General features: G+C 42.0%; 1 protein-coding gene across 2 annotated transcripts in view; it reads right to left on the bottom strand.

Moving 5' to 3' along the window:
- COLEC11 (collectin subfamily member 11) overlaps nucleotides 1–12,381 on the bottom strand; it is a 46,510-nt gene that overhangs the window by 26,598 nt on the left and 7,531 nt on the right. The window lies entirely within an intron of this gene.

The raw sequence follows: 12,381 nt of genomic DNA, 5'->3' as shown, positions 1-12,381 counted from the left end.
TTGGATTTTTCTACCCCAATGATGAGAAACCAGAGCTGAAGGAGAAGGTATGTAATAGAGATGGACCTAAGAAACCAAATAGCAGAAGGGAGGAAAAACAGAAATAAAGGTAATGGAAATATCAATATTGGATACAAAGCTTATAGTGCCATGGAGAAGAAGCAACCAGCCCAGCTCCCCATGGCTCCGACAGACAAAACCAGCAGGAAAATATTTGCTGTGCTGCTGTTCTCTGCTGTCACAGAGGTTGCCTTCTTTGCCCATGTAGAGAGCCAACCCTGACTGCCAGAAACCAGGTCAGGCCACCGGCCACCTCACCTGATGGCTCTTTGCTAAGGTTATGCAAACCACTGCCCACATCGTATCACTGTGATAGCACTCTTCTCCCAGATGCCTTCACGTGCATATTGAATTACTTCAAATACATTAGGTTTGAATCCAGCCACGTTTCCCCAAGAGGAGATCCCAACACACAGGTAGAAGGCACTACATCTTAGTGAACTTGGCAGATTAGATGGGCTCACAATATCTGCAGTAGGTAGTCCTGGCTCTATTTGACAGGTCCATGATTCCCAAGACAGCAAGTGAAAGAGAGAGAGACAGAAAAATAGCCAAGAGGAAATGTTAAGAAAGGTAGAGATGGTAGAATAGACTCCTTCCAACACCTTAACTTGTGTTTATCAGCAGAAGCCAACTTTGAGGGATGGGGAATGGGACCATCCTGGACCAATAACTGGAAGGGACCTTCAAAGATCATCAAGTCCCATTTGCCTGACCTCTTCATGGCTAACTTTAACTTTTTATATTTAGAGACCAGAACTGCACACAATAATCAAGTTGAGGCAACACCAATGTTAAATATAGTGGGAGAACCACCTCTTGTGACCAGTTGTCTACACCGCGTTTAACACAACCCAAAATACAGTTTGCCCTCTTGGCTGCTAGGGCACACTGCTGGCTCCCAGTGAGCCTGCTGCCAACCAGCACCCCAAGGTCCCTTTCTACTGAGTTGGGTGTTTCTCTAGATCTTCCCCTCATGTCTTGTAGGGCTAGACTGTGTGAGGACCTTGGCATTTGAATATCAGTGCTGGAAGACTTTAAAGCAAGGGGGGCCATGCAACAACAGGCTTTGCAATGCCAAGTTAGGGACCACCACTCCTTACAGGGGAAGGCAGGGAGTTGTCACTGCCTCAGCCAGCCAGGAGTACTGGCAACAACTCAGGCCTAGAATTTCCTTTCCAACACCTGAACATAGATATTTATCAGCAGGGGCCACCTTTGAGGGTAGGGAATGGGACTATCCTGTACCATAACCATATTGCAGAAACAGAGGACATGAGCCCTGCCTCAGCCCACAGCCCAAGAGCATGGCTGGTGGCCAGCCTGCAGGACATTCCACCTTTTCCTTGAAGCTGGGGCACTTCAGAAGCCAGAAGATCAGACAAAGGCTTTCACACCAAGCAGTTCAGGTACTCAGCTGAAAGTCTGAAAAACTGGGCAGTTTCAGCACAAGCATCCAGCAGCCGGGTGATAAGGATTCTTGACAGATGAATGGGAGATGGAATGAAACTGCCTGAGATAGAAGGAATTGAAATTAGGAGGGTGCTCCAGTCTCTGCATCAGTGGATATAAAAGCAGCACCACCTCAGCCAGTTACATTTTATGGGGCTTCAAACGTAACCAGACTACAACTGAAAGATCAAAGCCTCAGGGTATGTTAAATATTCATCTGCCTTTGCAAACTCCTACACAGCTCAGGCATGAGACAGGCATCAAGCAGCATAGAACTGGCAGGGCTGCTTGGTGGCTCTGCTCAGCAGCCAAAAATGAAGGATTTTCTCATCACATGAAACATCCCATTCACCATCCCCTGCTGCTGCAGAGTTTACAAACCCCAGAGACAGCAGGGATGCACCTCACGCTTCCTCACAATAGTCCGACTCTCCAACTCGCACAGAAAATGGACTGTCACAGCACAAACTTGAGGGAACCATTTCAGAAAACAGCTCATTGGTTTTGGGGCAGGCCACAATACCCAAGCCCCATGTGAACACTCAGGAAATTACCTTGGTCTGAAAAGAGTCAGTAGCATAGGACATCTCTGAAGAGGCTGCAGATTAAACACTTTTATAGAGTCGGCAGCTGCAGTAAAGGGACAAATTAGTACTAGAAATCAAATCAGAAACACTGTGGATAACACTTTTTCCACCTTTTCTTTTCCTGCTTTAAGAAGAAACCTTCTCTTCCGCAGTTAAAATGGCCTTACGTGATTGAAATAAAAGTTTGATCTCTGCGTATGTACTATAGGCGTACCTTTCATTTTAAAGTCCTAGAAAATTCCTTGTCTTTCTACCTTATCTTCGAGTCCTTTCAGACCCAGACTCATAAAGCCATTTGGAAAATTAAAGCCCACTGAAAGTAGTCCTCAGAAAAAGGTACCAGTGTGTTTTTCAAACACCATCTCAGTCCTTGTTTTGGGGATTTCTTCAGCATTAGAATAACCAGTATCAGGAAGAAACCCAGCACTTGCAGAAGTATGAACGCTTTCACACTCTTTATCATTGAATGGTTTGGGTTGGAAGGGACTTCAAAGATCACCCAGTTCCAACACCCCTGCCATGGACAGGGACACCTCCCACCAGACCAGGTTGCTCAAAGCCCCATCCAGCCTGACCTTGAACACTCCCAGGGATGGGGCACCCACAATTTCTCTATGCATGGGTTGAGTCAAATTTACAGAATCTATAATGGTGGTCATTAAATCAAAGCAAGTGGAAAGCTTTGAAAAAAAAGAGGAGGAGGAGGAACAGGAAGCATTTACATGATTTTCCATTTAAAAAAGTTATCCACACACCTTTAAGAACAATAATTTCATAACAATTTTGGAGACATGGCAGCTTTGGGGAATCTGCCTTGGTTACTGAGAGATGAGATTTATGGAACAAGATTTCAAATTCTTTCAAATCCTTGAGAGAGCATTGGGGAACACCTGAGGCAGAGCACACCAGAGGCTTGCTAGAAACAATGCTGGAGCCAGCCAGGACACCTGGCACTGGGTACTCCTTGAACCACCCTGCTGTGGATGGAAGGTGGATGGAAGGCTTCGACACCACTTCAGCAAGGAAATGGCTGAAGTGTGAGGACCCTGCAAGTGCAAGCAGCTGCTCTACAAGGGGTCTTACTGACCTGGGTTAGTTTGGACCTAGAAGCAGCAACACAGCTGTTCTGCATAGCTGAATCTAAGTCACTGAAAAATGCAGCAGGAAAATGATGCTCACTGGCATTAATGCTCAGCTGGTCAACAACAAAAGAGACTATAGCCCTCTATAATCCTACATAATTCTTCTTTGAGGTTATGATTTTAATTCTTCTTTGAGTTACTTTTAATTTACTGACTTATTTTCTCTCGAGTTATAGAAAATAGAATTTAAAAATCATAATGATGCTCTATTCTCAGAGATCTGAACTCCAGGGATCTGAGCTGAGTTTTCTGCATCCTGAGTTGACTATATATCCTGCTACAGACAGACATGCAAATCTGCAGAGGCAGCCTGTAGCTGGAAGCAATACAACCACATTTGAGGGATGATTTTGAGTCAGTGCTACAGTTTGACATCTTTCAGCAGTTTTCACTCCTCTGACTTCTCAAGTCTATTTCACCCACCTCCCGGACCTATCTGGCAGCCTGTGCATCCTCAAACACATGAGTAGGCATGCCCACAAAGTGATGCCATCAAGATGTCAGGCTGTGACACAGACCTTGCATTGTTTCAGACGCTCTGAACAAATAAAAGACAGATTAAAAAATAAATAAGTTACCTGCCAGGATTACGAAGGTAACACCAGAGTTAGGTTTTTGGGAGAAACAGGAGGCGGCAGAACTGACAAGCCTCCAGCCACATGCATACTTTCTGGCTGCTACTTTCCAGCACATAGCCTGAAGGCTACGGATCACCCCCTGGAGAGGATGTCTTTCACACTGGAGATGAAACATGTGCCACTGACCTTTTCTTTCTCCATTACAGCCTTGCTGATAACACTAACCTACGGATGTTTTGTGTAGCAATGTTCCTACTTTATCTAAGTGTTCTCTCATTTGTCCTCCCAGCTCCTCCATGCATTACCTTGGGTAATCAAGGGTTCACTCTTTAGCCAAAATACAAAATCAGAATCAGTGGTAATGTTGTTTAAATGCTAAAATGATCATCCACTGTTTAACTTTAAAGCCCTGCAATGCTGCAAAGTGTTGATTTAAAGGTTAAAGCAATGAGCATGCAAGAAGAAAAAATACCTAAATGTTAATGCAGTGGGATTGTGGAAACAGGGATCATAACTGCCGTGGTTACAAATTCTCTGTGAAACCTATGGAGCATGGAGTGGCATAAAGCAGTAACACATTTCAGGTTCTGATGATGCTGAAGAACAGCAAGGTTTGCTGCAGAGGACAAAAGAGTGAGTCTAAGCTAACGAGAAGCTAACATTACCTAAAAGTCTAACTGATGGGAAGTCATCGGTTACTCCCTAAAGTGCACTTAATTCTGGCTCAATAGAGCTATTTCCTCAGCCAGTGTTTGTGAGGTGTAAGGGACTATTAGTTCTGACTGTACCATGTAGGTGCCCTTGTCACATGTAGGAATAGTTGCCCCACTTTTCATTGAGAATAATGTTTTTTTAAAAGTTGTGAGACGAATTTGTTCCTGATGTAGTTCTGCTGAAGTCAACGAGTTTATGGCAGAATTGACTTACCATCATCTGTGCTGAAAATACAAAATCAGGGCTTCAGCAAGGGTGAGAGAAAGACTGGTGCCAGAAGGAAAAGTACCTTTTCAAAACCTACAAGTAGAGGGAGATGGGACCCACATGACTTCTTGCCCTGAGTGTCAAAGCTCTCACAACAGTTCTGTGTGGTGTGTTGGATAGTAGCAAGTAATATTCATGTAGAATTTTCTGTGTGAAGTATTTGTCAGAAATAACTAGAAGTGCTAAACAAAAATGTCTCCCATAAGGTTTTAATTAAAAGTCCCCATTATACAATCATCTCTCTGCAATAGCCTTACTTGCATATATAATTAGCAGAAATAGTTTATGATTTTGGGTGTCATACTTGAAATATGTCAGACCAAATTATCAGTATTCTTAATCACCCCCACATCCAAAATACCGGGTTCAAATATAGACGTCAGTACTTTTAAGAACCCATGCCTAAACTGTCTCAGTTCAGTCCCACTTCTTTCAAGCATCCACAAGAAAACCTGATGCTATCTCTACACACATTACTGTAGGAACTAAAACACCGAGGAGTCACTGAGAATCACTGAATAATCTAGAAAACACTGCAGGAAATATTCCCTTACATAAATGAATACATATTATTTACATATGCATTTTGCATCACATTTCTGAAGCTTTAGGGCACCTCTTTTCAACACTCCACATCCACAGAAGCATAGGACTGTCTGCACATGTTGGTATATTTGTGTAATATTTAAGTATTTAATGCCTGTTCAACCAATTTACCCTTTCCAAGATGTCCTAGCCCTCCAGGTGCCTCGACGTTTTTCAGGTGGGCTTGACCACTGACTTCCTGAAGGCACTGGATGGGCTCACAAGGCAAACTTTAGCTGAGAAGGGTGGTCCCGCATCCCCAGCTAAATTCTCTGAGGTGCAGAGACCAGGCAGAAAGACCCTTCAACCTCCCCAACACATCAACAGCACTGCGTGCCTTTTCCACAGCAGAAAAGCCACTCAAGTACTGGTCCAAAAAGTGAGAAATGGCAGCTCTGGAACAGCCTTAACCAAAAAGGATTAAAGTCCACAGCTCCAGCTCCTCAGGAGAGTAATGCTCACACTGGATGGATGCTACAGGTGAAATTAGGGTACACTTGGGCACACCAGATTAAAAGATGGAAGGCAAGCAGGGAAGAAGCCTGCCTGAAGGCAGCTCAAGCCTAGCAGTAGGACACTAGGCTTAAAAATAAAGGAAAATGAGTCTATTGTGAGACATAAAGCAGTGAAGGAAGAACACTCATGTATTGATAATATTGACACAGGATTAGAAATGTCTACGTACAGGACAAATTCTAATTAAAGTACATAATAATGAGACTATAGGAAAAGTAAAGAAGAGATATAGGATGATCCTCCTACTAGCAGGAGGAATACAAGGCACAAGTGAAGAACGTGGGAGACCTAACCTTAGGTGAATGGCAGAGAAAGGACAGAGATGGCACCATCCCAGAGCACTCATGGATTGGAGAAAGATTTTCTTTCTGTTCCTTCAACAGAGTAGAAGCAGCTTTAGCCCCCATTTTCTCATGCATTAGATATCACATCAGCTCAACATAAAGGAGGTTCTAGGGTCATGGAAAGCCACTTGACTGCTGCTCAGTTTTTCTGAACGTCACAAGTGCAGCATCTCAGAAAAGTGAGCTACGAGACAGAACATCCCTGGCATTAAGGTATGATTGTTTATCAGGGCAGCTTTGCTTAGATCCAGATTTCAACCTTGGAGGAATTACAGGCAGACCCTTGAGTGGGATTCAGTCATTCTGGTTTAGATTGTAGGTCTGAGAAAAATCACCCTGAGCTGCTTATATAATCAAGTCAGAGAAAGGCACCTATCTATGACAATTCATTTCTTCCTAAAATAGGTTAGATAATTGGCTCTCTAGAGGCATGCATTCATTTCCCAGCCTCATAGGTATGTAAAGTTAGATGAGCAGAGTCCCACTGTCACCATTAGCTAAGCCCATCTACATGAGGAGTAACAGCAGTCTGGCTCCCCTGCTGCAGTCACACATTACCCTCCCCTTCTTCATACTGTCACCAACAGCCATCCGATCCCATGTTGAGCTAGCACAGCACGCTAAGCCAGCAGAAAGCTATTCCTCTTTCTATAATGTTATTTTTCAGTTGATTTAGTTGCTTGGCTCCCAGTGAGGGTAAAATGGCCATCCACTCCCATGAAGAATGTTGCCAGCCAGGGAAAGAAACACCCTTGGCAGGAGTTGAGGTAGCCTTCAGTGTGTTATAAAACTGTGCCCTCACGTGCCAGAGGCATAGAGAAAACAGAAGGATATGTAACTGAAAGTAGTAATGGGACTAAATTCACTGGAACATGGAAAAAAAAAGGAACATAATTAAGGAGTGGGAATATTTTAAAAGTGATGAAACATATGGCAAAATACCAGGCTGCAGTGGAAACTAATATCTAGCTAAAAGATACAGAGCTTAGGAGATACAAGATGAGACATTTTGCAGTAGCATGCGAGCCACTAAGAGTCATGGAAATGATCCAGGAGTATTATCCTCAAATGACAGGGACATGCTTCTCAGAAAGATATTCTCAGCATCACTAAACACAACGGCACATAAGCATACATGATCAAAATCTTGCGTTTGAATTGGGGCAGTGTCAATGCAATATCAACAATATATCCATATAGAAATAGCAATAGAAGCAAAACAGTGGAGGGAAAACAAACAAGGTCATATGGATCTGATGTAATTTCATAAAAGCATATGCAAAGATGTGATTACTGTAGATGACTACATATTAACAAAGTTCTCAGAAGATAAAACATTCTTACAAAAGGATGCTACAGCAGATTTGGCCATTCATTCCGTATCATTGGCATCAGTCAAGATCCTACTTAGAAGACATATCAAATGGTAGCCAGCTGAAAGAAGATCTTCAGTGGAGAAGTATTTTCCAGAGCAGCTTTTATACCACAGCACACACATTTCAGTCCTTTGCTATGTACAATGCACTGGCCCAAAAGACTTAAAGAATTAAGAAAAAATACAAGTGGTTGCATGCAGTTTGAAGTGCTTTTAACAATCCGTTCTCATTTTGAGAAAGAAATTTTAATTCAGAAAGAAATAGACAAGTTGTAGAACAATTTGCAAACAAGGCCACTTAAACTGGAGGTGTTACTTCCCTTATCCGTATGCCAAGATTTTTCTGCTGCCAGAAGATTCCTGAGGATGACAAATCCCTTTTGGATTTTTTCATTAATTTCCTTTAATCTAACCAACTGCCCTGAGTAATTCCTTTATTTTAATTATATATATATGTAATATATATATATAATTATATATGTAATATATATATATAATTATATATGGAAGAATATATATATATATATTATATATATGGAAGAATATAACAAGCCACTTTAAGTAACTGCTGGCATCTCCACCTACTTTAGTGCTCAGCAAATTTATAGAATCATTAAGATTGGGGAAGACCTCCAAGATCATTCAAAATCTCCAACAACAGCCACGGATGCATCTTCACACAGCCAGAACATGACCAGAGGCAATTTGTACACGTTAAGAAGCTGCACATCAGCTATGATCACTTGAACTTTCAGATGCCTCAGCATGTATATGCTTAGTATTTAGAGGATACTTACAAGAGAAGAAAGTAATGCTACAGCTCTGATTCTGCAGCTAACAGCTAAAGAAAAGGCTTCAGAGGTGTTAAGTGTTAAAAACTTCATTAACCTTGTTCTGGCTGAAATCTCAGCACCTGCCAGTTGACATAAGCAAAGGAAAGATAAACAACAACAAAATGAGACCTGCCACAAAGTTATTTAGTACTGCCAAAAAGGGATGCAGGAATCAACTGAACATATCATAAACTCCATGTACACAACACTAATTGTGACATTTAACATCATTACTCCTAAAGTCAAGGAAGAAAGTGAATGCAATCACATGTAAACTCAGTCTAAATGGGCAAATACATGCTTAAAAAGAGAGTTGCTTAAAAGACTATAATGTTATTACCAGAGCCATTAAAGTACCTGAGAGACTCTGGCATTAAGTGCCACCAGATTCATTTTACAGGCCAGAAGGTATTGACCTACTGAGTCCTAACAATAATCCATGTCGCTTAGTGCTATATTCAGATGTCTCTTAAATACCTGCAGGGATAGGGACTCAATCACTTCCCTGGGAAACCCGTTCCAATGCTTAACCACACTCTCCATGAATAAGCTCTTCCTTATGTCCAATCTAAAACTCCTCTGGAGCAACTAGAGATAATTTCATTGCATCCACACTTAAAATCAGGAAAATAAAGATGTATACCTGGAACCTAAGCACAACTATGGACATCTTAATTTTTCAACGCCCCCTCCACAAAGAGCAGCCAAGAACTGAAGTAGTTAATCTTTCCATTCTCCACCCTTTACCTTCATTTTTCATGCCAAAAATAAAAAATAGACCTACTTAACTCAACACTGGTGACACTTACCACTGAATCCGTATCTGTGGCCTCTTCCTAAGTTCAACCAAATCATCCCAAACCTCATTCTCCAAACTATTCTATCATAAGAGGATGCACCCGTGGTTCTGTCAGGTTAGTGACAAAGGCACTGTTCTAGCAGATACAGGATGGGCACTGAAGCAGTGGAATGAACTGGATGCAGATCCCCACTCCCCAGGGAAGTGCTCCTGGCCAGTAGATTACACAGAAGCTGGGTGGTAGCACTCAGCTTTTCAAGAACTATTTTCAGTTTCTGAAGTCTCTGTGCCAAAAGGACAACAGGCCACACACTTTCAAAAGGTTTCAGCTGTAGAGCACTTCAGCACATAAACACTTTGGGTTCTTGGGCTGCAGCCAGGTGCCTCACTTGTAGCTTTGGAAATAGATTGTCCATGCCCACATTTCACTCAGGTGCTTTATTCAGTGTAGGAAGAAACCAATGTAATAATACCTCAAACTTCTCACCATCTGCCTTTCTACTCTGTTCTGGCCTCTAGAATGTCGTCATAAAATGGCCTGGGTTGGAAGGGACCTCAGGGATCATCTAGTTCCAACCCCCCTGCCATGGGCAGGGACGCCACCCACTAGATCAGGTTGCTCAGGGCCTCATCCAACCTGGCCTTGAACACCTCCAGAGATGGGACATCCACAGCTTCTCTGGGCAGCCTGTTCCAGTGCCTCATTATCCTGAGTGGAAAAAGTTCCTTCTAAACTCTAATTTTAAGACCATTCACCCTTGTCCTATCATTATCTAGCCAAGTAAAGAGTCTTTCTTCATCTTTTTTTTTTTTTTTTTTTTTATAAGACACCTTGAAGTATTGAAAGGCTGCAATGAGGTCACCCCGGAGCCTTCTATTCTTTAGGCTAAACAGCCCCAGCTCTTTTAGCCTATCTTTGTAGAAGAGATGCTCCAGCCCCTTGATCATCTTTGTGGCCTTCCTCTGGACCCACTCTAACAGCTCCACATCATTCTTGTGCTAGGGACTCCAGAACTGGATGCAGCGCTCCCAAGTGGGACCTCACCAGGGCAGAGCAGAGGACAATCACCTCCCTCAAGGTGATGCCTTACAGACATCCTAACTGTTTTCCTGATGCAGTTTGGAGGAAGCATCATCCAAACAGTCACAACAGATAAGGATCTTTAGATCCTAATAAACAAGTAAGAGACTGGCCCAGCAATGAAGAACTCAAGCAGCTTCAGTTCTCTTCTTGCCTACAGACATCTTAAGCACCTAAGGGCATATCGTCCAGGCCGAGATTTGTTTGAACAGGCATTTCGACGGTTGAGACAACACCTTGTTGGATTTTAAGAACCATCACTTCCAAAAGCTTTGGGCTCCTAGGAGGTTGTTTTCCTCTCGACTCCTTCACAGTTTACCTCGCTCCCAAAATCCCATCATACTGTGTACTTGCAGCTTGCAGTTCCAAGTACATAAAATGGAACACTTCTGGCACAAAAGTTGGCAGAAACACCAACAAAGTCTCAGAAGCATTTTTAAATGTTTTCTCCCTTGTATGGGCGGAGAAGCATTTTTAAATGTTTTCTCCCTTGTGTGGAAGGAAGCAACAGAATGGTTTTGAGCCTCCTGCTGACACACCTAACCCTCCTGACATGTCACACTTTCAAGTCCTACAGCAAACTGTGTGGTATGGGACTCACATGCAAACTAGAGCAAAGTATTCAAGCTTTAAACTAGCTGTCAATTATCTACTAGCAATCAGAGAGGTTTTTCCTACATCTTATTCCTTACTGGCCTCTTTCACTGGAGCGTACTTCCCAAAATACAGCACAGTGCTGCTTGCATCAAGGGAAATCGCAGCAGAGTCCCTGGGCACAGGCCTTACGGGAAGCATGGTTCAGCCGGGAAGTCCAGCCAGTAGTGAAATGCAGTGCAAAGCACAAACTACAGTTCCCAGGAGACACTGTGAGTATATTTTTGGCTAAACCCTTCTGGTTTTCAGCCAAAATACTTTGACAAAAGAACTAAACTACCCTGGAAAGCTGACACTTCTCCTAAAAAAAGCTGCTTTGTCAAGAGCCTTTCTACTTCAAAATTATTCTCAATCAAGATTTTTTGGGCAGCCCTGAAGCTGACTAAAGGGAGCTTTTGAAATAGAGTAAAATCATTCAAAAGTAATCAGAGAAACAGCACTCATCATTGTGATGCACACTTTATAAGTTACTGTGCAATTCTCCACTGATTGTAAGAATACACCATGTTTAAAGTGCCATTTTGACAATGAATTTGTCTGTCCCGTATTAAGTTCATTTTAACAAATGCTTTCAATAATTTTGTGAAAGAGTCCTAACAATCTTAAGAAGAACAGTCAGCTTGGAAATGTTCCTTATATACAATATCTACATACCTTATTTATGTTGCAACAATCAGTAGAAACAGTAAAAAGCATTAAGGGTATGTCTAACAAGTTGTCACAGACAAAGACATCCTAACATCATTCTCATGAGTGAAAACTTTAAAGCAGTGCTTGTTTCATATTTTTCAGTCTCTATAATGCCTTAAAATGTCATGATCCTGCCTTAAATGATCATATAAATATGAAATGTCCAAAAGTGTGAGATCTCATTTTCAAAAACAGAAACATAGGACAAGAGTTTCCTAATGCATCTCTAAAATCTTTCACTACCCAAACATAAAAGCTGTAGTATTTCCAGCCAAGAGTCTCTATTTCACTGTATGGCAAGTGAAGCTGTACATTTCAGTTTTCCAAAGTCACTTGATTTTGTCAGAAAAGAATCCCTGTCCTGAATTCCTCTATTTGAGCACACGTATGTATGTACAGAGGTCAGAATGGAAACTCTTAATTCCTTTTATGAATACTAATTTTTCATATCCCATGACTGAAAAGCAGGCATATGGCCTTCTGGTTACTGAACTATGGCTTACTCTCATCATCCAGCTCATTTAGATCATCTTTACATTCTATCTTTACACATCCTTAATTTTCATTAGACTGTCCTGTATACTACTGCTACCAACTTGATTTGGTTTTAACTGAGTTTACTCTTAATTACCCACTGGTGTAATTCTATCCTTTACTGGATCCACTGTCATCTGCTTCACTTCTGCAATGTCAGTCTTTATTCT

Source organism: Anas platyrhynchos, chromosome 3 (assembly GCF_047663525.1).
Source record: "Anas platyrhynchos isolate ZD024472 breed Pekin duck chromosome 3, IASCAAS_PekinDuck_T2T, whole genome shotgun sequence".
Lineage (NCBI taxonomy): Eukaryota > Metazoa > Chordata > Aves > Anseriformes > Anatidae > Anas > Anas platyrhynchos.
The sequence above is the reverse complement of the archived record's forward strand: the minus strand, read 5'-3'. Positions and strand labels throughout refer to the sequence as shown.